The following is a 23,485-nucleotide window of genomic DNA, read 5'->3' as shown; positions in this document are numbered from 1 at the left end:
TTGTCATTAATTATGCAACTAGAACAAACCATTCCACTTCTCTGGGTGCCTGTTTCTTCACCTACTAAAGGTGCCTCTTGGATGAGACAGGTACCTTCCACCTCGAAATGCTGTGTTTCTAATTTACAGGAACAATAGGGTGTAGACAGGCTCTCATGCCCGTTTGACTATAAATACTGCCTCTACCTTTTTGTAGTCATGAGACTTCTTTAAGCCTCAGCTTCCCCTCCAGAAATGGGAATAACAATATCTACCTCTTAGGGTTACTGAGAAGACAAAAGGAGAGAATAAACGTAAAGCCTTTCCCATGTGATTTCGTTTTAGTTATGTGATTAGCACAGAGGACGCATTCAAGAAATATTCCCTCTTCCCCTTCCTCTTCATCACCTTGCATGTCCGTGCTATTAAGGTGCTCCAATTCTCAAGCTCTACATACTGCAGAAGCAATAAAGACTTAGCAGTTTCTCAGAGTTGGCAAATCTGGAACCAAGTATACTATAGCTGCCTTCTTTTTACATTAAAAAATATATTTTTATTTGGCCCACTCTTTTTTTTTTTTTTTTAAGATTTTATTTATTTATTTGACACAGAGATCACGAGTAGGTAGAGAGGCAGGCAGAGAGAGAGAGAGAGGAGGAAGCAGAGAGCCTGATGTTGGGACTCCATCCCAGGAGATCATGATCTGAGCTGAAGGCAGAGGCTTTAACCCACTGAGCCACCCAGGCGCACCCTGGACATGTGTTGGAGACTGGGGAGAGTTATCACTTGCGATCAATCCCCTTGAATTAGCCCCACTTGCACCTGGGGCATAGTCAGCTAAAGAGGAAAGAATTCATTAATACTCTCGGAATGTCCGTCGTAATCCTCAGCCTCCAGCACCAGGCAATAGCATGCAACTCTTCAGCGACAAATTAAAGGAGAAGGCACGCCCTCTTTTCTGCTTTTCGAGAAAATATACTATGCTATATGGTATTCCTATAACGCGTCATCTAGAAAGGCACCGGACTGGAGATGGGAGTCAAAACAGAATCCGTTTTAATCCTTTGTTTGCCACCAAGTAGCTCTGTGACCTTGGGCAAGTGACATCCCCTTTTCTGTGTTCACTCTCCATCTGCAGAATGCTACGCCGGAGCTAGTTAGTTTTTCTGGTTGCTTCCAAATCCAAGATTTTGTGGTTAACTTTTAATCAGGAAATTCTGTTTTTCTTATGACAGACTACTGTCCTCTCTTTCTCCCCCAGCTCAAGATATACCCAAACGCCTGAAGCCATGCCCAGAGCCCCACTCATATAGCTGCCTTTGGCCATCAGCAAGAGGAGTGTCCTGCTATTCAATGGGAGCAAGCATGTCAGTGTCATTGGACCCGAAACCTCTGACCTGGAGAGACCATAAGAATGGATAGAATTGCAACGCAGAATAGCACAAGCTTTATTCCCCTTAAGGACATAAAAAGCCCCAAAGAGTAAGTATATGTGGAAATTGTCATGGCAACTCACACCAGGGTCATAGTATCACTGGAAAGCCAGCATCTGAGAATCGTATTGCCCGTCCTCTGGTTCTCTGGGAGGGAGCTGAGTGAGTCCTTCAGGAGAATGAGAAGGCAGCCGTCCGTACAGTCATACCAAATGTCTCCCACCCACACCACCTCCCCAGGGGGTGAAAATATCTTACCGCTATCCTCTGTGACTGGATATAACCTTGCTTTGAGGGTGGAGGGGGTGTTTCCCATTTTGCCTTGACTCATGGGAGGGGCTTGTGTGTGCCGCTGGACCATGCCTAGTGTCCCTAGTGGGCAGATGTCCAGAGAGCTGTGAGCCCCCTGCACTTGTAGACACACTCCCTGTGGGCCCCAGGATGACTCAGACACAGACGGCCAGGGTGGCCAAGAAATGTCTTCCTTTGTGCTCAGGAAGAGGTGGCATGGGACACATGCAGCAGCCACTGTGCCACAACAGTTCCTTAATTCAGGTAGATATGCAACACGGAATGAGCCCCATGATGGGGACGTTGTTTCCCTCAGTGTCCTTGCAGTGTGCGCTTTAATTTGATTTTACTTATATGAGAGTAACTGAAGCATGGGGAGAGTGGGAGGAAGGGCTCCTTCCCACCGTTACCTTCATAACTGAGTATTTATTTTACCATTTTCCTGTCGTAAGTGTATAAAGAAAGCCTGCTTTGTGCAAAACATTGTTGCGGTAAGGAGCAAGAAAGGCCGCAAATATAAAAATAGGCCTTCAAAAGAGTTTGCAATTTACATCGGAAATCAGATGTGCCTCAGTCATAAGGGGAAGTCAGGCAGAGGAACGCTGGCTTTGGAAGGATACAAAGGGTCAGCCTTCATATCACAAATTGGAATTCTGCTCCTGTGAATTCACTTTTTAATAGTTGGCTGCTTTTGAATAAGTAATGCATGCATACGATATAGACTCCAATGGGGACAAGTGATATTGCATGGAAAGCATTTGCCCTTTCTCCCAGCCTTTCAGATCCCATCCCCCGATGTGACCACATTTAGTTTCTTATATAATCTTCCAGAGTATTCTGTGTATTTGTTTATGTCCTTGTATTTCTTTTCCTCCTTGGTTTACTTTGCATAATGACCTATCTTAGGAATCTTTCCGTATCAGTATGTATAGACTTGCCTCATACCTTTAAATCCGGGCATACTATAGCCCACAGGTCTGCACTTGCTTTGTAAATAAAGTTTTATTGGACACAGTCATGCCCATTCACGTATTCACTGTCTGTGACTACTTTTGTCTGACAATGGCAGGTTTAAATAATTGGAACAGAGAATGTGTGACCTGCAGAACTTAAGATCTTGCTGTATGGGCTTCTACAGAAAACGTTTGCTAACCCCTGCTTTAAAAGGCTGCCTAATAGTCTGGGTGTGAAGTGTCATAGTTTAATAGTCCCCTATTAAAGGATCTATCAGTTATTTCTAATCTTGCATTAAAAATACTGCTAGAATTCATAATACATGTATGCCATTCTCCCATCTGCAAGACTATTTGTAGAAGTACCTAGGAGTGGGATTACTGAACAAGCAATGTCACGGGCTTTTCGTAGCTGTATGTGTTAATCTGGTGGGTTAATGATATAAAGGAAGGCCATGGCCAGACATTAGACCAATAGCAAGAATGAATGGAGAACTCTGTGCTGTGAGAGATGAAACGAAGAACATGGTCTCAAGGGAGAGTACGTGGTAGTTGTCTTAGCCCTGGAATGGGACCATGGGAAGCTGACAGACAGAAAATTTGTTCTGCTATTCAAACAAATTCACTGACCGTATCAGGACTGTAGAAACCAATGCAATAGCATTCACTCCTGTTAAGGTCACTCTTTGTCCTAATTGCAGACTCCTCCCCTCCTCCCTCCCTGTTCTCATTCTCTAAAAAGAGCTATGTCACAACCTTGGAGGAGAACATGTGTGACTGTTGGAGCTGCTGCTTTGGGGGACAGCTGTGGCTATCATAAAGGACACAGAGAGTTTGACTCTGTGCAAACAGGTTTGCTTGATTCTGACTTTGCTAGAATGAACAGGTCTTGGTGATGGAGCTCTGCGTTCCCTAGCCCTTGGAGGCCAGTTCCAGCTCATCTTTAGGTGGAGGGATCTGAAATCAACAAGCTTTGGGAAGAAAGTCACCCTTAGAAGACTCGGAAGAGTTCAGATCTTCTCTGTAGAGAATGAGAGGTGGAACCAAGAACCAGGAGAAACTCAGAGCCCTCCTTCTGCCCACTGTGTGCCTGTGTGCCCGTCCCTAAGCCAAGGGTAGTGGATAGGGATGAATAAGAGAATAACAGCAGCTGATCAAATGGCTTACAGCCTAGGTGAAGAAGCAGATACACTTGCAGTTCCCCAACAGTGAGCACCTTTTATATTTTCAAGAAAAGCACAGCAAGACTTGACATCTGTCAGATATGGCGCAAACAACTCACTCAAAGTAGTTCATTCATAGCTTCAACATGAGATTGAAACACTCCTTTTGATAGCACTGTATCTTTTCAAAGCTAGGTCTTTGGAAGTTGCTGAGCTAAAATGCAAGTAACACACAAAACTCAATATGGAACAGAAGGTGAAGCTGGTCGTATCCGATTTGATTCCAAGTTTGAGAAGCCGTGCTTGTCAGTTACACCCATCCCGCTAGTAAGTGGTTGGGATTTTTAGGAATGAAATAAACCATGCTTTCTTTTTTTTCCTTCCAGTTAATGTGTATTGTTTCCTCGGATGACTACTAGGTTGTTGGAACAGAAATATTTGTAAAGTTGTTTACACCTATGTAATAAGTGGGACTGTTGGGTATTTCTCGTGGCCCCGTACACTGGGAAAATATCACTGAAACACTAAGCACATTATGAACCAAAAAAGTTCAGGAACTTGAGATGGATGCATACCACTACTTACCAGCATTGTGGCCTTGGAAAAGTTAACACTTTACGCTCTATCGGAAGTTCCTCTATTATAAAATAGGGAGAATAGGACTAACTGCCCTGAGGGCTATCCCGAAGGTTAATGAGAGAATGCAAGTCAGGGGCCCAGCACAGGGGTGGCATTCAGTAATCCATAAGAACGGGCAAATAGAGATCCACAGAACTCTGGGAACTACAGAAGTAGTATTTAGTCTCTACCCTAACTATCTCAACCCTTGATTCATTTGTAAGCCTACAGCTTTAAATCAAGTGCTATTGCCATGGGTGATTATTGCACTATCTGTAACATCTGGAATCAACTAAGTCATTCTGAAACCAGAAAATTAGCAGTCTCCCTGAGGTTGGTCATGGTCCTATATGAATGATTTCATTGTCAGTCTTCTGTTAGAGCTTTCCTCCTTACACTAGTTCACAGATAATTTATTCTGTGATTTTTTTAAAATAGGGTTTTAAAACTAGGGTTTTCGGATTTTAAAAATAGGGTTTTAGGACCACCTGGGTGGCTCAATTGATTAAGCATCTGCCTTCAGCTCAGGTCATAATCCCAGGGTCCTGAGACTGAGTCCTGTATTGGGCTTCCTGCTCAGTGGGGAACCTACTTCTCCCTTTCTTTCTACTACTCTCCCTGCTTGTGCTCTCTCTTGCTCTGTCAAATAAAGAAATAAAATATTTTTTAAAAATAAAAATATAAAAATAGGGTCTTAGTAAATCTAGTGATATTTTAAGAGGTAAATTTAGGACAAATGCATCAAAACTATTCTCTGGCATCTCGAAATATGTCTGTGTTTCAAAAAGTCCTCTTGGTTTGACTAGAGTACAGTTTTACTGTGCTTTGTATTTTTAAAAAGCTAATTTTGGATCTCAGGTTTTTTCCTCCAAAAGATTAATCTATGGTAAGATTCATGACTCCACGTTAAAAAAAAAAAAAAAACCATTTCATTTTGAATGCTACCTTAATTCCAAAGCAGCCACGAAGATGGTTATTTTCACCATTAAACAGAGCCTTCCTGGCCTTTTGGCAAAGCTGCTAACTTTTCTGCCAGTTCCAGATGGGTTTTAAGAACTCATTAGATTTGTTAATTTTAGGGAAGATAAAGCAGATTTAGATAAATAAGAAGGAAAAACCCACACTCTAATTGTCTAGATCACAGGTTCTCAAATGCAAGTTAGGGATACACACCAGAAGACATTTGGCAATGCCTGGGGACATTTTTGGTTCTCACACCTGGGGGAAGATTGGCAGTGTGTATCTAAGGAATAGAAGCCAGCGATGCTGCTAAATGTCTTATAATACACAGAACAGTTGCCCATAACAAAGAATTAATTATCTGACCCAAGATGTTAAGATGACTGAGGTTGCAAAATCAATGCTGGTTTCACTGTTACTGCTTTTCTTCACTGAACCACACATTTTCTGGATTCTTTTTTCTAAAACCTCCTTCTCCTGACATGACAAGGGCTTTTTCTCTTTTTTTTAATATTTTATTTATTTATTTATTTTGACAGAGAGAGAGAGATCACAAGTAGGCACAGAGGCAGGCAGAGAGAGAGGGGGAAGCAGGCTCCCTGCTGAGATCCCAAGACCCTGAGATCATGACCTGAGCCGAAGGCAGAGGCTTAACCCACTGAGCCACCTAGGTGCCCCCTGACAGGTGCTTTTGAATGATGAGTTTTGGAAAGTATCTTAACAGCGACTGCAGAAAAATACCAAGTTTTTGTCCAAACCAGTGGTCCTCAACATTTCTACACTTAGTATCGCCTAGAGGGACTTTTAAACCATGTCAGTGTCTGGACTCCACCCTTTGACCAATTAAATCCAAATCTTCAGGGATGGAACCAGATCACAGCATGTTTTAAAACTATCCCAAGTTTAGGGGTCCCGGGGTGGCTCAGCTGGTTGAGTGTCTACCTTCGGCTCAGGTCATAATCCCAGGGTCCTGGAATGGAGTCCCATATCTGGGTCCTTCTCCGTGGGGAGTCTGCTTCTCCCTCTCCCTCTGTACCCCACCCTCCAGTCATGCTCTCTTTACTCGCTCCCTCTCTCAAATAAATAAGTAAAATATTTTTTGACAAAAGGGGGTGCCTGGGTGGCTTGGTTGGATGAGAATCCGATTCTTCATTTCAGCTCAGATCATGATCTCAAGGTCCTGGGATTTCATCGTATGTTGGGCTCTATACGCTCAACAGGGAGTCTGCGTAAGGATTTTTTTTTTCTTTCTCTCCCTCTGTTTTCTCTCGCACTCTCTCTCTCTCTCGCTCAAATAAATAAATAAATAAATCTTAAAAAACAAAACAACTTTCCCAAGTGATCTTTATGTATACCCAGGGACTGGCACCATGAATCTAAACACGTAGAAAAGTTATTTGCTATGCTACTCATGTATCCATAAACAGAGAACTCAGTTATGAGAGGGAGAGAGTGATTTCTATCAATGCAGTGTAGCAATGCCATTCCCCCCCCCAGGGGTCATTTGACAATTTAAGTCAAGAGTTTTTTGAGATTTTTTTCACTCATGTGGCTTGATCACTTGAGATATTTCACTTATCATGGCTGATCCATGCATGTATAGATAAAATTTTATGTATCTGTAATTTTTAAATTCTTTTTTTTTTTTTAAAGATTTTATTTATTTATTTGACAGAGAGATCACAAGTCAGCGGAGAGTCAGGCAGAGAGAGAGAGAGAGAGAAGCAGGCTCCCGCTGAGCAAAGAGCCCGATGCGGGGCTCGATCCCAGGACACTGAGATCATGACCTGAGCCGAAGGCAGCGGCTTAATCCACTGAGCCACCCAGGCGCCCCCCATATCTGTAAATTCTTAAGAGTTTTCTTATTCTTTCAAAAAATGATAAGGAAAAGAGAAATTTTTCTGGCTCCCCAAGTCTCTGCTTTCAGCTTTGCTTACATCTAAAGAGGCCAGGAATGTTTTTTTCTGTGGTTCACATGTACCAACTGAACCGGGATACCTCTCAGCACCCTGAAAGGCCAAAATAAAGTTTCCCAATTTACTTTTTCTCTGTCCCTTTCACCTCTACTCCCAATCCCCCTAGCAAATACTGGTCAAGCAGATGGTTTTGTTGTGATGCCCCAGAGGTTAACAGATGTGAATTCTGATGGAATAACAAGAGGACAGACCTTTGCCGTTGCTGCATTCAGACCAAGCACATGGTCTGTCCCCAGCAAATAAATGCTGCCTCATAGGGATTTTAATTTTTTAATTAAAGATTTTAAATTAAAATTAAGAGTTTAAATATTCTGAGCTAGGGTCAAAGACTTTTCAGAATCAGGGCTAAAGTAGAAGTCAATAAGAAAGAACATCACAGGAAATGAACATTTTTTAGTAGATCACCTGCTTCTCATTTCCCAAGGGTTAGGTATTAACATGATAAGGCTGGGAGCTCAAGAAATAAAAAATTCAGCACCCCACCAGTAGAGAACATTTAGTGTTACCTTCTAGCCCTGCCCAGTACCCTCCCTGTAGGACCCCAGATGTTTGGGGAAGTAGGCCTCTTTTTCTTGAGTCTTTGATAAACTTATAAAAGTGGCTTTATCAAAATGGGGTCTGGGCCCATCGATATGTCCTCAGGGGTCTAAGGGTTTTTCTTTAATAAATATTTTTAATGTTATGCTATCACTTGATTCTGAATGGTATGTTTAACCCAATTCTAATCATTTGAATAACTACCTTATGCTTAATATACCACTTGAACTTGGCTTCTGTTTATAATCAAAGCCTGCAAAGGTCACTGATGTTGTAGTCCATACTAGATACCTGATTTAATAGAAATAATTTGATTATTAGTGTTCTTTGCTTTAATGTTTTTATTTTGATGTATAAAAAGGTATCACTTAGAGGCTAATTCTTTCTAGCACTAAATCCATATCAGCTGTTCTGCTTCTGCAAATAATTATTTGTTTTGTTTTGTTATTTATCTAAGAGCCATAAGCATATTAATGTTAATACACGGATAACATTTTAAAAAAAATGTCAGGGGGCACCTGGGTGACTCAGTGGGTTAAAGCCTCTGCCTTCAGCTCAGGTCATGATCTCAGGGTCCTGGGATCAAGCCCCGCATCGGGCTCTCTGCTCAGCGGGGAGCCTGCTTCCTCCTCTCTCTCTCTCTGCCTGCTTCTCTGCCTATTTGTGATCTCTGTCAAATAAATAAATAAAATCTTTCAAAAAAAAATGTTAGTTCGTTTGAGCACTTATTTTTTTCCTTTAAAAATGGTTCACCCATTGGACTTTTGGGAAATGCAGGGCCAGAAGATTTCTTTTAAAACCAAGCAAATTGGGCGCCTGGGTGGTTCAGTGGGTTAAGCTGCTGCCTTCGGCTCAGGTCATGATCTCAGGGTCCTGGGATCGAGTCCCACATCGGGCTCTCTGCTCAGCAGGGAGCCTGCTTCCTTCTCTCACTCTCCATCTGCCTGCCTCTCTGCCTACTTGTGATCTCTGTCTGTGAAATAAATAAAATCTTTAAAAAAACAAAACAAAACAAAACAAAAAAACAAGCAAATTGAAACCTCAGATTTTGACTGATACGACCTTGGAGCCTGGCTGACCCAACATAGACTTACATTTTCTATCCCAATGCCAGGATGAGAAGGTAGATTGTACCAGACTTCCCCCGCTTCCACCAGAAGGCTACTGGCCATATTTCTCTCCCATCATCCCAGGTAGACTTGCTGACTACTTGCAAATAAAAAAATCTGAAAATAACATTATAAATAAGAATACAGACTGTAAAATTTACTTAATATTGATGTAATTTCAGGACTAATGCTCATAATCCTTTTATCTAAAATCTGCTGGGGGTGCCTGGGTGGCTCAGTTGGTTAAGCATCTGCCTTCAGCTCAGGTCCTGATCCCAGGGTCTTGGGATCAGCCCTAGCATTCAGGATTTGGCTCCTTGCTCAGTGGGGAAACTGCTTCTTCCTCCCCCTCTGCCATTCCCTCTGCTTGCTCTCTCTCTGGTTCTCACACGCACACACTCTCTCTCAAATAAATAGATAAAATCTTTTAAAAAATAAAAAATAAAATCTGTTGTAACCTATTTCACTGCATGACCCCAACCCCCTGCAAAGTCCTCCTAACCAAATACCTTGGGGTGTATTCGGTCTCACAGGTGATCACAAACATGCCTGATAAGATATCATCTGTTGTTTACTGTTTCTTTCTCTGAGCCTCCTGTAGCTCTGTAGAGACTGGTCCTCCCAGGACTACTGTCACTTTGCAGGACACCGCCCCTGATGCTCTGGTCTCTGGAGTTCAAGGCAGTGAAGTACAAGACTTGTTGTCCACCCCACCCTTTATTTTACCCGTTTTTAATGTAATATTGTGTTAGCAAGATACCAAAACTCTTGTGCTTTAACATATTACAAATTTTCTATTTAAAGGAAAAGTGGTTGGGCGCCTGGGTGGCTCAGTGGGTTAAGCTGCTGCCTTCGGCTCAGGTCATGATCTCAGGGTCCTGGGATCGAGTCCCGCATCGGGCTCTCTGCTCAGCAGGGAGCCTGCTTCCTCCTCTCTCTCTCTCTGCCTGCCTCTCTGCCTACTTGTGATCTCTCTCTGTCAAATAAATAAATAAAATCTTAAAAAAAAAATAAATAAAGGAAAAGCGGGGGGACCCCAAAACAGTTTTTTACCTATGGCTCTCTTTCCCTTGGATCAAAAAGTAGAATTGTGGGAGCCTGGCTAGCTCAGTCAGTAGAGCATGTGATTCTTAATCTTGGGAGTCATGATTTGAAGCCCTACATTGGACATAGAGATTACTTTTTTAAAAGTAATTTTTAAAAAAGTAGAATTACTATCTCAAAAGGAAAAGGGAGAAGACAGTAACTTAGAAGCCAAGGAGAGGGGCCTCAAAAGATGGTGACTCTGCTCATGTCTTGATCTCAGACTTCTGGCTTCTGTCACTGTGAGAAAATAAATGGGTATGGTTTAAGCCGCCCAGTCTGTGGTACTTTGTTACGGTGGCCCTCGCAAACTAATACAGGGAAAAAGAGCTTGAGACTTCGGAAAACTCTAAGTAGTACTGAGGGTCCCATTAGGTGGTGTCAGTCTTAGAGTTCTTCAAAATTCTATGTGTAACCGAGAGATTCATCAACAGCGAAACATTAGTTCTCGTCATAGCCACCCCATGACTATGTCTTCCTGGAGTTCCCATTGGCATCTTACTTGTGCCTATGTTATAAAACTATGTCCAGCCTATCCCTTCACCACTAGACTATGAGCCCCTCAAGGAGGAGGGTGGTATTTGCGTCTCCTTTGCACATCTGGCTCCTAGCACACAGTAGGTGCTCAACAAATGTTTATGGAATAAAGGATTTAATAAATGAATAGATTGATAGAAAAAAATAGAAATACTTTAAACTAAAAGATAACGTGAGGGAGTTTTGGGTCCCCCCCACCCCCTCCTCCAGGGGATTTACTATTTACTCCTCTGTTCGGTCAATGTTGCTGTGCCAGCTAGTGACATTGGACCGAGCCACCTAGAAGCCATCACACCTCTGGTAGTCATGAGTGAGATAACTGGTACCCTAACTCAGCAAGCATTGTGGAGGGTTGAGTCAAGGTCCCATGCTCTGGGAAATCTGTGGCTGTCTATCCCTGGGATGAGCCCACTAATGAATGCCAACAAGGAAGATGGTAAGCGAAGTAAAAGCTTGGCCCATTCAGACACATTGGTTGTTAAAAGGGTACATCTTCTCCCCTTCTAAACTGCTTTCTCTTTGGGAGCCCCTTGCCTGCTGTATAAACAGTTTACCCAAAAGGGGGCAGCAAGCATTTTCTCTAAAGGGCCAGGCAGTAATTACTTCTGGCTTTGTGGGCTCTGTGGGTCCCAGGGTGCAACTACTGAACTCTACCCTTGTAGTACAAAAGCAACCTTGGATGTTGTGTAATGAGTGTGGCTCTGTTCTAAGAAAACTGTGGGCACGGCAACTGGAATTTCATATAATTTTCACAAGTCACGAAATACCCTTCTTTTGATTTTTTTTCTTCCCCCTACCATTTCAAAAGTGTAAAAAATCCTCGGCTTGTGGGCTGTAGGAAAATGGGTGTCAGGCCAGATGTGGCCCACACACTATAGTTCGCCTGCTCCTGAGCTAAAGCAGGATCTTTCCCTCAACCTTGTCTGTTTTCTTCTCTTATTTATTTCCTTCCCTGTCTGTATCCAACCTTTTGTTTCCTTCTCTTGTCTATTTCCTTCCTTATCTGTTTCCAAAATTTCGTTCCCTTTCCTTGTCTATCTCCTTCCTTGTCTGTTCCCAACTTGGTCTATTTCCTTCCTTGTCTATTCCTTTTGCTCCAGTAAACAATGATATTCAAATGTGACTATTTCTTAGAAAGCAATGGACTCTCAGATCTGTCATTTACAGCTCAATGTGAATGAGTAAATATCAAGGCCTTTGCCTTAAAGCCTGGGCAGATAGTGAAGATTAAAGATACTCCAAAGGAAGCAAGAAGACATAAACCAAGTTTAACTGGAGAAAGCCTTGTTTGTCTGCAGCCTACAAAACAGAGCTCATTTTGGTTGCTGCTCAGGAAAAAGTGATTTCCCACTGAAAAAGAATGAGCGTGTTTCTCTTATCAGAGTAGGGCCCCCGTTTCAAATAAATCAAGCAAGTTGTTGATGATGTCTTGGCCTCACACTTCTACCTGTGTGATTTGCTGACCTCAAATTGTGAAGCACTGGTCTGGGCCACGGGAAAGAGGGAAAGAGGACTCAACGACTGACATGATCTGGTGTTGTGCCAGTCTGCACAGAATTAGAAGATGGATTATTGTGGATTTGTTTTCCTTTAGGAATTAGGGCTGGTGCTGGCTTAGCTTCAGGGCAGCCAAGGTATTAACTGAAATGCATTTCTATCTTAACAGCCATATCCCGTTTAGCCACAGTGACTTTGGAGTGACTTCCAAAGCAATCTCATCAGAACGCATCGGCAGATTAAGGCTAACTTTCATGTCAGAATGGCACGCAAGGAGAAATGAAAATGCACCACATAGGTTTTCCTACTGCAAAAGAAAAAAAAAGAAGAAGAAGAAAAAGAAGCAGCGGCAGCAGAAGCAGCAACAGCAGCCAGACTGTGGCAGGTAAGCTAACGAATATTGGTTGAACTTTCCCAATGGATCTCCTTGGGTCAACTAGCTTCAGGAAATGGAAAGCAATATAAAACATTCAAGGCAAGTAAAAATGCTGTCTCTGTGGCTGGTCGTGCACCATGTTGGAGGCAAGACCGATCTGAAGTCCTTTCTCCTATATCCTTCGCTGTTTGCTAAGTTCACTACACTTGATCAGAGCAAACACATACACTGGGGATGGCTTCCATGATGACTCTCCTCTTCACTGAGAAGTCACCAACCTGTGGGAGCCTCCGCTTCCTCATCTGCAGAATGGGGCTTAGACTCCACATCTCTGGATTATGATAAGGATTACACAAGATAACACACGTGAGGATACCTTATAAACTCTGCTCATACTGGCTTTCATTTTACCCTTTCTCCTTGCTTCGAGCCCACACAGGAATGTGTCCTAGTCCGCTGCAGGGAAACTGAGGAACGGTCAGCTGAGTCAGCTACCCAGGCAGTCTTCTTGCCTCTTGCCCTATCAATAAACACTTGCCAAAAGGATGTGTGACTGGGGCAGGAGACAGCTGATGTACGGAAACAGTTGATTTCTTGAAGGGCCAGGACTGGAAATATTTTTTTTTTCTGATGTAATTCAATTTGTTAGAAGCCCTTCATTTTTACCTGCCACATCCCTGCCGGGCCAATTCTGTACAGATCACCTGTCCTATTTTTCAAATACACAGAGAAATCCCCAACACATCACCAAGCAAATAGGCAAACATGCTTGGATAAGCCTTACAAAGACCGCTAGGTGGTCACCCATATTCAATAGTTTAAGAGTTCCACTGAGGTTTCTCTGCTGTAAAATGCCTCCCTATGAACTTGTGAAGCAGATGGGTCTGATAAACCCCCGATGTGAAGCCTCTGGGAACTCGGGGTTCAGCTCTTCCCCCTTGTCATTCATGCATTCACTTAAAATGTTAGTAAGTTCCCATGGCTAACAGAGCCCTGCACTAGATTCTACGCCATCCAAAGATGCAAGAAGTCATACAAATACGAGCATCACCCTATAGGAAATTGTAGTTGAATGGAGGAGACAAGGCATGAAAGCAAGTGTCTATTAACTGTATATTGTGCTCCCAGAGCACTAGAGAATAATTACAAAGCCCTGGGTGTCATTGTATGATCTACTGCATGGCTAAGTGCTATGTGCCAACTGAAGGAAAGAAGGGTATTAGGTGAGATAAATTAGGAACTATGTCCTGGAAAAAACTGATTCTTAAGCTGGGCCTTACTTAAACATAGGATATAGATTCTTCAGAAGAAGGAAAAAGAGGACTATCCCACGATCAGGGAACTTCCAGAGCAAAGACACCGAGCCAGAGGCAAACACACAGTGGACAAGGGACAGCTCTGAGACTAACTTCACTTCCACAATACAGTGGCGAGAGATAAAGGGACCCAGCCATGAAGACTCCAAGTATCAGGGTAAAGGGGTTCCGATGTAACCCCACGGAAGGTTCCTATGTGGCTGAATCACATGTCAGAATGAGCTAATAAAGGGATTGTTTTGCAGCATGCCCAGGACAAGAAGAACCCAAGATCTAACCCCTCAGGACATGGGCAGTCATTTAGTCACGAGTGATGAAGGACATGGAAAAGAGCAATGGGCGAAGAGAATAAAGTCAAACCACAAATGCATTTTAAAGGAAGAGTGAGGATTCCTGATAGGATTAGGATCCAGAAGTACAATCAAGAAAATTCCAAGGCCTCCAGGAGCCTGGAGAATGGTAGTATATCCGACAATCATGGAGAAAAACAAAGAAATGCTAGTCTGGGTGGAGAAGGCAGACTGGGCGGGTCAGATTTTGAAATAACCTGTATGGATATCACAGACACCTCTTCTCTGTGACCTGCACATCTCACCTCTGAAGACTAGGTAGTTCTATTCTAACTGTGAGGAGAGAAGGCTGAGTTCTATACAGAAAAGACTAATACAGCATCTTCCGGCTTTCATTCAAAGATGAAACCCTAGAATACTTAGACTTAGCGCCTCACGAACGATAGTAGCCCATCATCGTTCATATTAATCTCTGCCATTTGTGACCCACCTTATATTTTTCTGGAAGATTCCCCCACATTATTTCCTGTGAATTTATGAAAACTGAAATAAACCAGAAAGGCACATCTGCTGGAGACTGAGGTGTAGGAAGATGAAGCTGGTCCCAAATCACATAGCTAAGAGCATTGGTCTACTGATGTCTGTGGTATATTTTTGCCATGAACGTGGTTGTCTTCCCCACACAGTATGGCAGTACTCATCATCACCTTCTTATAGCATTACTGAGAGCCTTGTATGGGCTGCTGCTATGCTAAACCCTTATGTACACCACCTCATTTTTTTTTAAGATTTTATTTATTTATTTGACAGAGAGAGATCACAAGTAGGCAGAGAGGCAGACAGAGAGAGAGAGAGGAGGAAGCAGACTCCCTGCTGAGCAGAGAGCCCAATGCGGGACTCGATCCCAGGACCCCGAGATCATGACCTGAGCCGAAGGCAGCGGCTTAACCCACTGAGCCACCCAGGCGCCCTACACCACCTTATTTAATTCCCCCACCAACGTTGCAACATAGAGGTTATTTTTATTAAAAAATGAAGTTCAAAGGGCTTAGGTAACCTGTCAGATGCCTGGAAAGTGGCAGAAGCAGGGTTGGAACCTGGCCTGACTCCAGAGCCTGTGTCCTTCTTCCCACACAGCCCCCTTTACACCTCATCTAATCAAGTGACAATATTCTTGTCTGTACTCTGGTCCCTCTTAGCCTTCTTTCCTTGGCCAAATAATCAAATTACTTTAGGTTTCCTCATAAATTCTGTAATATTACCCTTTAATAATACTACTTCCTGCCCTCTGAAACTTGAGATCAGGAACTCAGAATGAATTGTGCTGAGTTGTTAGTGAATAAGCACTGCATATATATGTATATATTTGTTTTTCTATTATACGTATATATGCATATATTTCTAGAAACTTAAATTTTCAAAATGAATAACAGATAAATGTAAGCATTTTCTTTTGTTCCTTTCACGTATGGGCTTTTATGAAGGTTAAATTTTACTGATAACGTTCTAGATTGTGTGTGCATTAAAATAAGCTTAAAGAAGGAAAGAGAAAGAAGGTGTTAATGATGGGACAGAGCACCAAACTAGTCACTTTAGAAACATTACTCCTTTTAATCTTTACAACAACCCTATGAGATGGATACTGTGCTCTGCATTTTATAGATGAGGAAACCAAGGTTCATAGAAATTCAGTCATATGTACGATGACACCGCCTTCAAATTAGTAACTAAGAGATAATGTTTTTATAATTTTTTTAAAAAAAACTTTATAAACATATAATGTATTATTAGCCCCAGGGGTACAAGTCTGTGAATTGTCATGCTTACACACTTCACAGCACTCACCATAGCACATACCCTCCCCAATGTCCATTACCCCATCCCCCTTCTCCCAACCCCCCTCCCCGTGGCCACCCTCAGTTTGTTTTGTGACATCAAGAGTCTCTTATGGTTTGTCTCCCTCCCGATCCCATCTTGTTTCATTGATTCTTCTCCTACCCCCCAACCCCCCCCCCCACATTGCATCTCCACTTCCTCATATCAGGGAGATCATATTAAGAGATAATTTTTAAAATTAGTCTGCATACCGTAGTGTTACATTCTTAAATGGAGCTGGGTTCTGGACGCTGTGTTTGCTGTTCTCTTATAGCCAAGATGCTCATGACTTCGGGGGATTTGTGCATGTGTGATGGAGGTAATGATTTTAGTTTTCCTTTTTCACAGATCAGTCTGTGATGCTCCCTATCATTCTCTGTCCCTCTTTCCACTCTTTCCATTCCCTCCCCGAAGGTAAAGCAAAAATGTTCACCTACAATAATTCTATCTTCTATATTTAAAAAAGGAAGGTGAGGAGAAAAAAAAAAAAAGGTCATAGGTGACTTCCTTGGACATATGTGCCTGGCATCCAAGAATCATATTCCGTGAGATGATCCTAAAAGGAAATAAAGGGTCCTCTGAAGCCTGAGGACTTTTCTGATACTATAGATCTTGTTGCAATGACACCCCTCCAGAATCTTCATTTCAGATGCTTAACTGACAGAGCGACCCAGGCATCCCAAGATTGTGTTTATTTGTCAGAGAGAAAGAGAGAAAGAAAACAGAAGCAGGGAGAGAGGCAGTCAGAGGGAAAAGCAGGCTCCTTGCTACAGAATCTTCAAGAATCCGTCTGTCAGTCACATTCTGTCTTGTGAATGGGGGTTTGTACAGTGCCCTCATCCTCTGACTTTCCTGTCTCTTTGCACAAAAGGCTAAAGAGCATATAGAACTGACTAGATGACACTTCCTGGGATAGCATGGGGGCCTCTCTGGCTCTGCTACTAACTGGACAAGTTGCTTTAGCTCACTAAGCTTCCAAATGGGTGTCATAATAAAGCCTATAGCGTAGGTTCAATGAGCATAACTCACTGTGTGAGTTAAAGAAATCTTTAGCACAGTGCCAAGCCCTAGGAAGCTTTCAATAAATGATCCTTATCCTGAGAAAACACTAGAAAGTGGTCCCTGGGACATGGGACAGATTGCTTCGGGAACCCTCTAGCCTAATGCACATGCCTGCTGTAAGTAGACTTCTAGAAGTCGGAACCGGCAAGATCTGTGGCAAGCATTCCCCATGGGGGTGCTGGTGAAGGGAAAATCCCAGGGGGCTGAGTTCACATGCATACCTCAGCCTGACCCCCCTTTTCTTGGAGCACAGGACAGTCAGCACTTCCAGAGCAGCCCTGATGACAGACTCAAGCAAGAAGCCCAAGGGCACAGTAGCTGCTGCCCACGTAGGGGGCTCAGGCTAAGGAAGGTGAATACCGGGCACCTGGGTGGCTCAGTGGGTTAAGCCGCTGCCTTCGGCTCAGGTCATGATCTCAGGGTCCTGGAATCGAGTCCTGCATCGGGCACTCTGCTCAGCAGGGAGCCTGCTTCCTCCTCTCTCTCTCTCTGCCTGCCTCTCTGCCTACTTGTGATCTCTCTCTGTCAAATAAATAAATAAAATCTTAACAAAAAAAAAAAGGAAGGTGAATACCAGACCGTTCCATCATGGCACCTGCTGAGATGAGTGGATTGAAGCCTAATCGTGACTGGAGGCAACAGAGAAGCGTTTGGTTTTTCAGTCAGGTTAGAAAAACCCCAGAGCACAAGTTGACTTTTTAAAAAAGAATTTTGAAATATCTTTCAGCTGTATCATAGATGGAATAAACAGGGCCTCCATCCCCGTGGACAGACAAACTCCAGCATGGGTTTGGTGCCTTTCCCACAAGGCCTGACTGAGCCCAGGAAAGTAGTCCCAGAACTTCCCTGGGGCCAGTGAGGAGACATTGCCTTTCGGGGGGGGGGGGGGGGCGGTGATAGCTGGCTGCCATGCTGGGCAAGCCAGCGTGTGCGGGACAGAGCAGATTGTGTTGCTCCAAAGGTCAGAATAAGAATCCATGTGTTAAAATTACAGGAGGATTTTTTTTTTACCCTTAACCTAAGAAAGACCTCTGCAAAAGGCCTCTGATTGCAAAAACCCTGATTCCTTCTAAGTTTGCACTCTTTTCATCACCCCACCTGCCTTATTTACCAAGCAAAGCAGCAGGGGAACTAGCAAATGAGGATGAAAGAGTCAGTCTATCAATACAATCTTTGCCCCAATTCAGAGATATTTGTCTTCACAAATCCTTCTCCTTGGGAAGCCTAGGCATCTCAAGACATCTCATTTCGTAGATTCCTCAGCTTAACTCACCTTCTGGCACTGAAGATCCCTCCTGTATTCCCCAATGCCTAGCTTCAGCATATCAGACAAATGCAAACTTGTATCGTTTGCAATGTAGTATGAACTAGGCAGAAGCCAAAAGCAGGGTTCTAAGAAAAAAAAGAAACAAAACCAGAAGAGTTTGCTTTGTTGAGTAAGTAAGGAAACGCAGAATGATACCGGGATATAAATCTGCTTAATGGCAGAGAACGAAAGGGAAGAAGCATTAAGCCACAGCCCGAGTTCCAGTCTCGTCAGCCTAATTGAGGAGCCCGATGGAAACCTCCCAGTTCCCTTGAAGGGTCCAGCACAAGCCCACTGTTTGTTATAGATCAGCAATTTGCCTCCAAATTCGTGGGAACTCAGGAAGGCTCTTTTTGTCTAGAACAGAAGAAAATTCCAGTGGCTGGTTCTTTCACTCCTTTCCTCTGAGTCTATTGTGGGTCTGTTCTCTCAATCTCCTTACTCCGTGAGCCTCAGGAGTCGAGTTTCTCTTTAGGAACTGGCCACAAAGGCTTCCTTTTTCCTGAACCCCACCCTGGTCCTGCTAGGCCTCCCAGGAGGGAGGGCAGGATTCCCCCTAATGGAGCACAGTTGAACCTCTGTAATCGTGTACCTTAACGGAGTCCTTGTCATACGCCAGGCGGTATTCTTGAGAACTCTGAGACAGTTGAATCTAAAGGGACCCCATGAAGAACTGCCTCTTTCCCTGCTTCTGTTGGGGCCAGGACTTATGCCCCTGCCTTGGGCGTACCTTATAAAACAGGTAATATATGTCCTCCTCATAAAGTTCAAGACTGAACCATTTCTTTGGAGTCTTCCAGCACAATAGATACCATCTAAGGCCTGACAGGGAAGGTCTTCATAAAAGTTTTCCAAGACCACTGACTCATCAAGGCCCCTGCTCCTGGGCATAAATGACTTATGAAAGACAGGTAAACATGCATCTTTGTTCCTGGATTATTGAGGAGACGCTGCATCAGACCCACCATCCTTAATAAATACCTCAGACCCCTAGCAAAAATGAGACTTATTCTCCTTTCCTTTCTGAGTCTCCTGGATGGTCTGTCCATATCTACACTCTATGTCTTTAATAAACTCTGCTTTCACTTCCTCTCAGCTCACATTTGATTTTCATACTGTGTGAAGCCAAGAACCCTCTTGGCTGATCCTGAGGGGCCCTCGCTGGGTCCTTGGTCCCAGCCAGCCTGCATCAGCTTTATGTGCTTGGATTCCTTTAATTCTAACATCCATCTTATAAGCTAAATATTGTACTAACCAACACTTCACACATTAGTAGACCAAAGCACACAGTTAAATCACTTGTACACATTTAGAAAACTGGTAAGTGGGGAAACTAAAAACTTATACCTTACAGTCTGACTTCAGAGGCAATATTCATCTGCAACCCGGGGAAGAGAAAGAAAAGGAAGGAGTGATCCCAAAATGTTTGCTCCTTCACTCCATAGTCCATACAGGTGTGTCCAAGGATGCCATGGTGTCCATATCCTGGAGTAAAACTCTTCCCTCAGGTCGGCAGTGGTCTTCACACTGGGATCTCAGCGCTCTTAGGTATATGCAGAGGCTTTCCAAGATTGATGTAAGTACAGTCAGTTTTGAGGGGACTGATTTCCAAGTCTTCACCCTCCATGCATACTTGCCTAACACAGATCTTCTTGTGAGCTTACCAGTACTAGCCTGGCAGCCTCTCCCTCTCACCTCCCCTCCACACTAGCCCTTCTTCTCATTTGCAAGTACACCTCTTATCCTTCCCACAGGCTGATAAGGTGCATTACCCCAGGTTAGAAACCTCTAGGGTACAAGCGAGGGCACACTTGGAAAATCTGGAACTGAGAAAGTAAATCACTCTAATGACTGCAGAGCATGTTCTTTCAGAATTAAAAGGTTTCCAGCTTTGCTTTCGACAAAACACTAGTAGAGCTGATGGATCATTCAAGATCGTTGTTGAGGCTTGAGCACGACATGACTGTTGGCATATAATTCAGTAGCATTGTTACAATAAAACTTCTCAGGTAGTTGTGCAAACAAGATTATCCACTGCTTACACCTAGTAAAAGAGAAATAGTGTGGAGCTAAATAAAGGAACCCTTGGGGTGGGGTGGGGTGGGGTGGGGCACCTGGGTGGCTCAGTCAGTTAAGCATCCAACTCTTGGTTTTGGCACTTGTTGTGATCTCCACATCATGAGATCAAGCCTTGTGCCTTGCATGGAGTCTGCTTAAGATGGTCTCTTTCCCTCTTCTTCTGTCCCTCCCCACTGCACAAGTGCTCTCTACCTCCCTCTAAAAACAAAACAAAACAAAACAAAACACAACTCACCAACTTAGCCAATAGGAAGCCAGCACCATCTGAATTCTGGTCTCAGCCCCTCCCAACTTTTTTTCCTCTACAAAGCTCTTTATCAAGTTCCTCTCCTTTGATTTCGGGACCTGCCTGCGGCTTGCCATAGCTTGCATGTCCTGAATTACAATTCCTGTGTTATTCCTGAATAAACTCATCTCACTGGTAAAATAACTAAGTCTTTTACTTTTAGGGTTAACAATAGGAATATAATTTTATATTCATTTGTAATATTCATCAATAGGTACATAATACCATTCATCCACGGGTATATGGTTAATGCAGAGGAGGGACACTGACTAGAGATGCATTTCCAAAAACTTTTACTTTTTATCTTTAATAATTATCAAAGTTATTTTGATATATTAAACACTAATATTTATTATGCTAATATGTCAACCCAGAAGACTGTTACATAACACTTACACAGAGGTTCCCGAACTTTCTTTCACAGCACCCTTAATAAATCAGTAAATTTCCTGTGTCCCCAAACCAAAAGAAATACCTATCCATTCCATCTAATAAATGCTTCGATTCAAACAATAAGTATGTATATCCTAACAACATAGTTGCCTTGAAAGAGGACTTCAACACCCTCTGTGTTGACCTCAAACTTTATAATTGATTAAGTCCCTCTTTTCTCTTTATCTCTTAACTCAGGCAAAAGACCCTGGGGGCAAAGCATTCTTGCTCTGTGGGCAAAACATCCAGTGCTAGGATGGAAACTACCCCCTTAAGCAACAGCGACTGCCCTGAGCCGTCATGATCCTGTAGGATTGTCCCCGAGACAACGATTCAACTGACATCTGAGGGCGCCTGGGTGGCTCAGTGGGTTAAAGCCTCTGCCTTTGGCTCAGGTCATGGTCCCAGGGTCCTGGGATCGAGCCCCACTTTGGGCTCGCTGCTTGGCAGGGAGCCTGCTTCCTCCCCTCTCTCTGCCTGCCTCTCTGCCTACTTGTGATCTTTGTCTGTCAAATAAATAAATAAAATCTTTTAAAAGAAAGAAAGAAAGATGGCAAGACTCACAATTAGGTGATCTAACTTGTTTGAGCGTAGTTCCATGTTCTGTCACCAAAGAACTATGTGCGGTGTGAGGCATTCTGCCTATCTCCTCGTGTGTATCTGTGTGTGTGTGTGTGTGTGTGTGTGTGTTGGGAGGAGATGCAGTGATACTCGGTAACCTCAAATCATCTCTTACATTTCGGCAAAAAGGAGAAGGGGAAAAGGACAAGGAAGAAGGAAGGATTATCCTGTATGAATTGTACGTATGTGTTGTATGTATTGGCATGAAATTCTTTTCTAGGGAGACAGGACTCTCTTGCAGGCCATCCTCGCCCTGCTTCTCTCCTACTTGCCCCCTGCTCCTCTTTGCCAGTTTGGATTCCACCTCTCCTTCTCAACCTGCTCTGCTCACCCCACCCACACAGCTGTCTCTCACTTCTCTGAACTTCTTTAGTACTCGGGGCCTATGCCATGCAGTTTAGCAATTATGTCAACTAAAACCAAAACAGTCAGTTATTTTCCGGCGAAATGTGTCCATTCCAGAATAGTTGAGAAATTGCGAGGGAGGACATGCAAGCTATGGTACACTATATGCAAGTCTGAGGAGACAAAGGGAAGGTCAGCTTTTATTCGGTTTTGTGAGGAAATTGGAGAGGATTGTTGTGAACAAAAGTTTTTAAATTTTTTTGAAGATTGTATTTATTTGAGAGAGTGAGAGAGAGCACGAGTGCGAGGTCAGGGGAGAGGGAGAAGCAGACTCTCTGGTGAGCAGGGTGCTTGACATGGGACTCAATGGAGTCAAGTCATGATCCTTGAGCTGAAGGCAGACATTTAAATGACTGAGCCACCCAAGTGCCCTAAACAAAAGTTTTTTAGAGGACAGTTTGAGGTTGGGGTGGTTTCTCATTGGCCACAAGTGGGTCTTAGTGCAATGTTTCTTTCTTTCTCTAAAAAATTGTTTACTTATTTACATAATCTGTACACCCAACATGGGGCTCAAACTCATGACCTTGAGAACAAGTGTCACATGTTCTACTGACTGAGCCAGCCAGGGGCCCTGCCTTCTTTTTCTCAAAAGCAGGAAATTAAATTCCTATGTGAAAAGTGTTCACCCTTTTCAAGATAAGAATTTTCTTCCTTCTTCTTGCGCTTCTGGAAGCTGAGAGGAATGGTAAGAGCATGAGCGACCCCCCTTCAGCGCTTTCCAGCTCCATTTTAAGTGAGGTTTCCTCATTTTCACAATTATGTATTATCAGGGTATATTGGTCTCCAGTTGTTTCTTGTTTCCCTCATGTGGCCCCATTGAGATAATGACTTCTTTAGGGCAGAAGGTCCCTCACCTCCTGTTTCAGGATGTTTGTGAGACACTCAAACTATATCACAAACCGTTGAACAAATACTGTCTAAACCGTTGGTTGTCCAAGTCATTATATTTTAGTGCGTGCTCCATATTAGGAGTGTGTCTTAGAAAAGTTTCTCTGGAGATGATGGGGTTTGAGAATAAATAGCCACTCAAAGTTATACAAGCGTAATCAGGCGGGGCTATGTCCTGGAAATTCCCCAGTCATTTCATCTTTAATGTGCCCTTCCGTGATGAAAAGCAACGGGAAGGGCTGGGAACGTTCGATACCCAAACTACTCTTGTTCATGTACTTTTATAGACACCAAGAGTGCTCTCCTAGGTAATTCCCTCAATTGTGGTTCATTAACAGCCGTTAACAATCCCCTTCTGGCCTTAATTAATTACCTTGCCTTGGCGTTGAAGAGGGAGAATGGCTGTCAAGGGC

At 43.3% G+C, this 23,485-nt stretch overlaps 1 long non-coding RNA gene across 2 annotated transcripts in view; it reads right to left on the bottom strand.

Annotated features, from left to right (window-relative positions):
* LOC116590859 overlaps positions 1-23,485 on the bottom strand; it is a 71,410-nt gene that overhangs the window by 24,750 nt on the left and 23,175 nt on the right. Inside the window, exon 3 of one of the 2 annotated variants that reach the window (XR_004285764.1) lies at positions 19,694-20,405. The exons of the other annotated variant lie outside the window; for it this stretch is intronic. This is a non-coding gene — a long non-coding RNA (uncharacterized LOC116590859). Of the gene's footprint in view, positions 1-19,693; positions 20,406-23,485 lie in introns of those variants that run through there. 2 annotated transcript variants of the gene reach the window in all.

This window comes from Mustela erminea, chromosome 5, assembly GCF_009829155.1.
Source record: "Mustela erminea isolate mMusErm1 chromosome 5, mMusErm1.Pri, whole genome shotgun sequence".
Classification (NCBI taxonomy): Eukaryota; Metazoa; Chordata; class Mammalia; order Carnivora; family Mustelidae; genus Mustela; species Mustela erminea.
The sequence above is the reverse complement of the archived record's forward strand: the minus strand, read 5'-3'. Positions and strand labels throughout refer to the sequence as shown.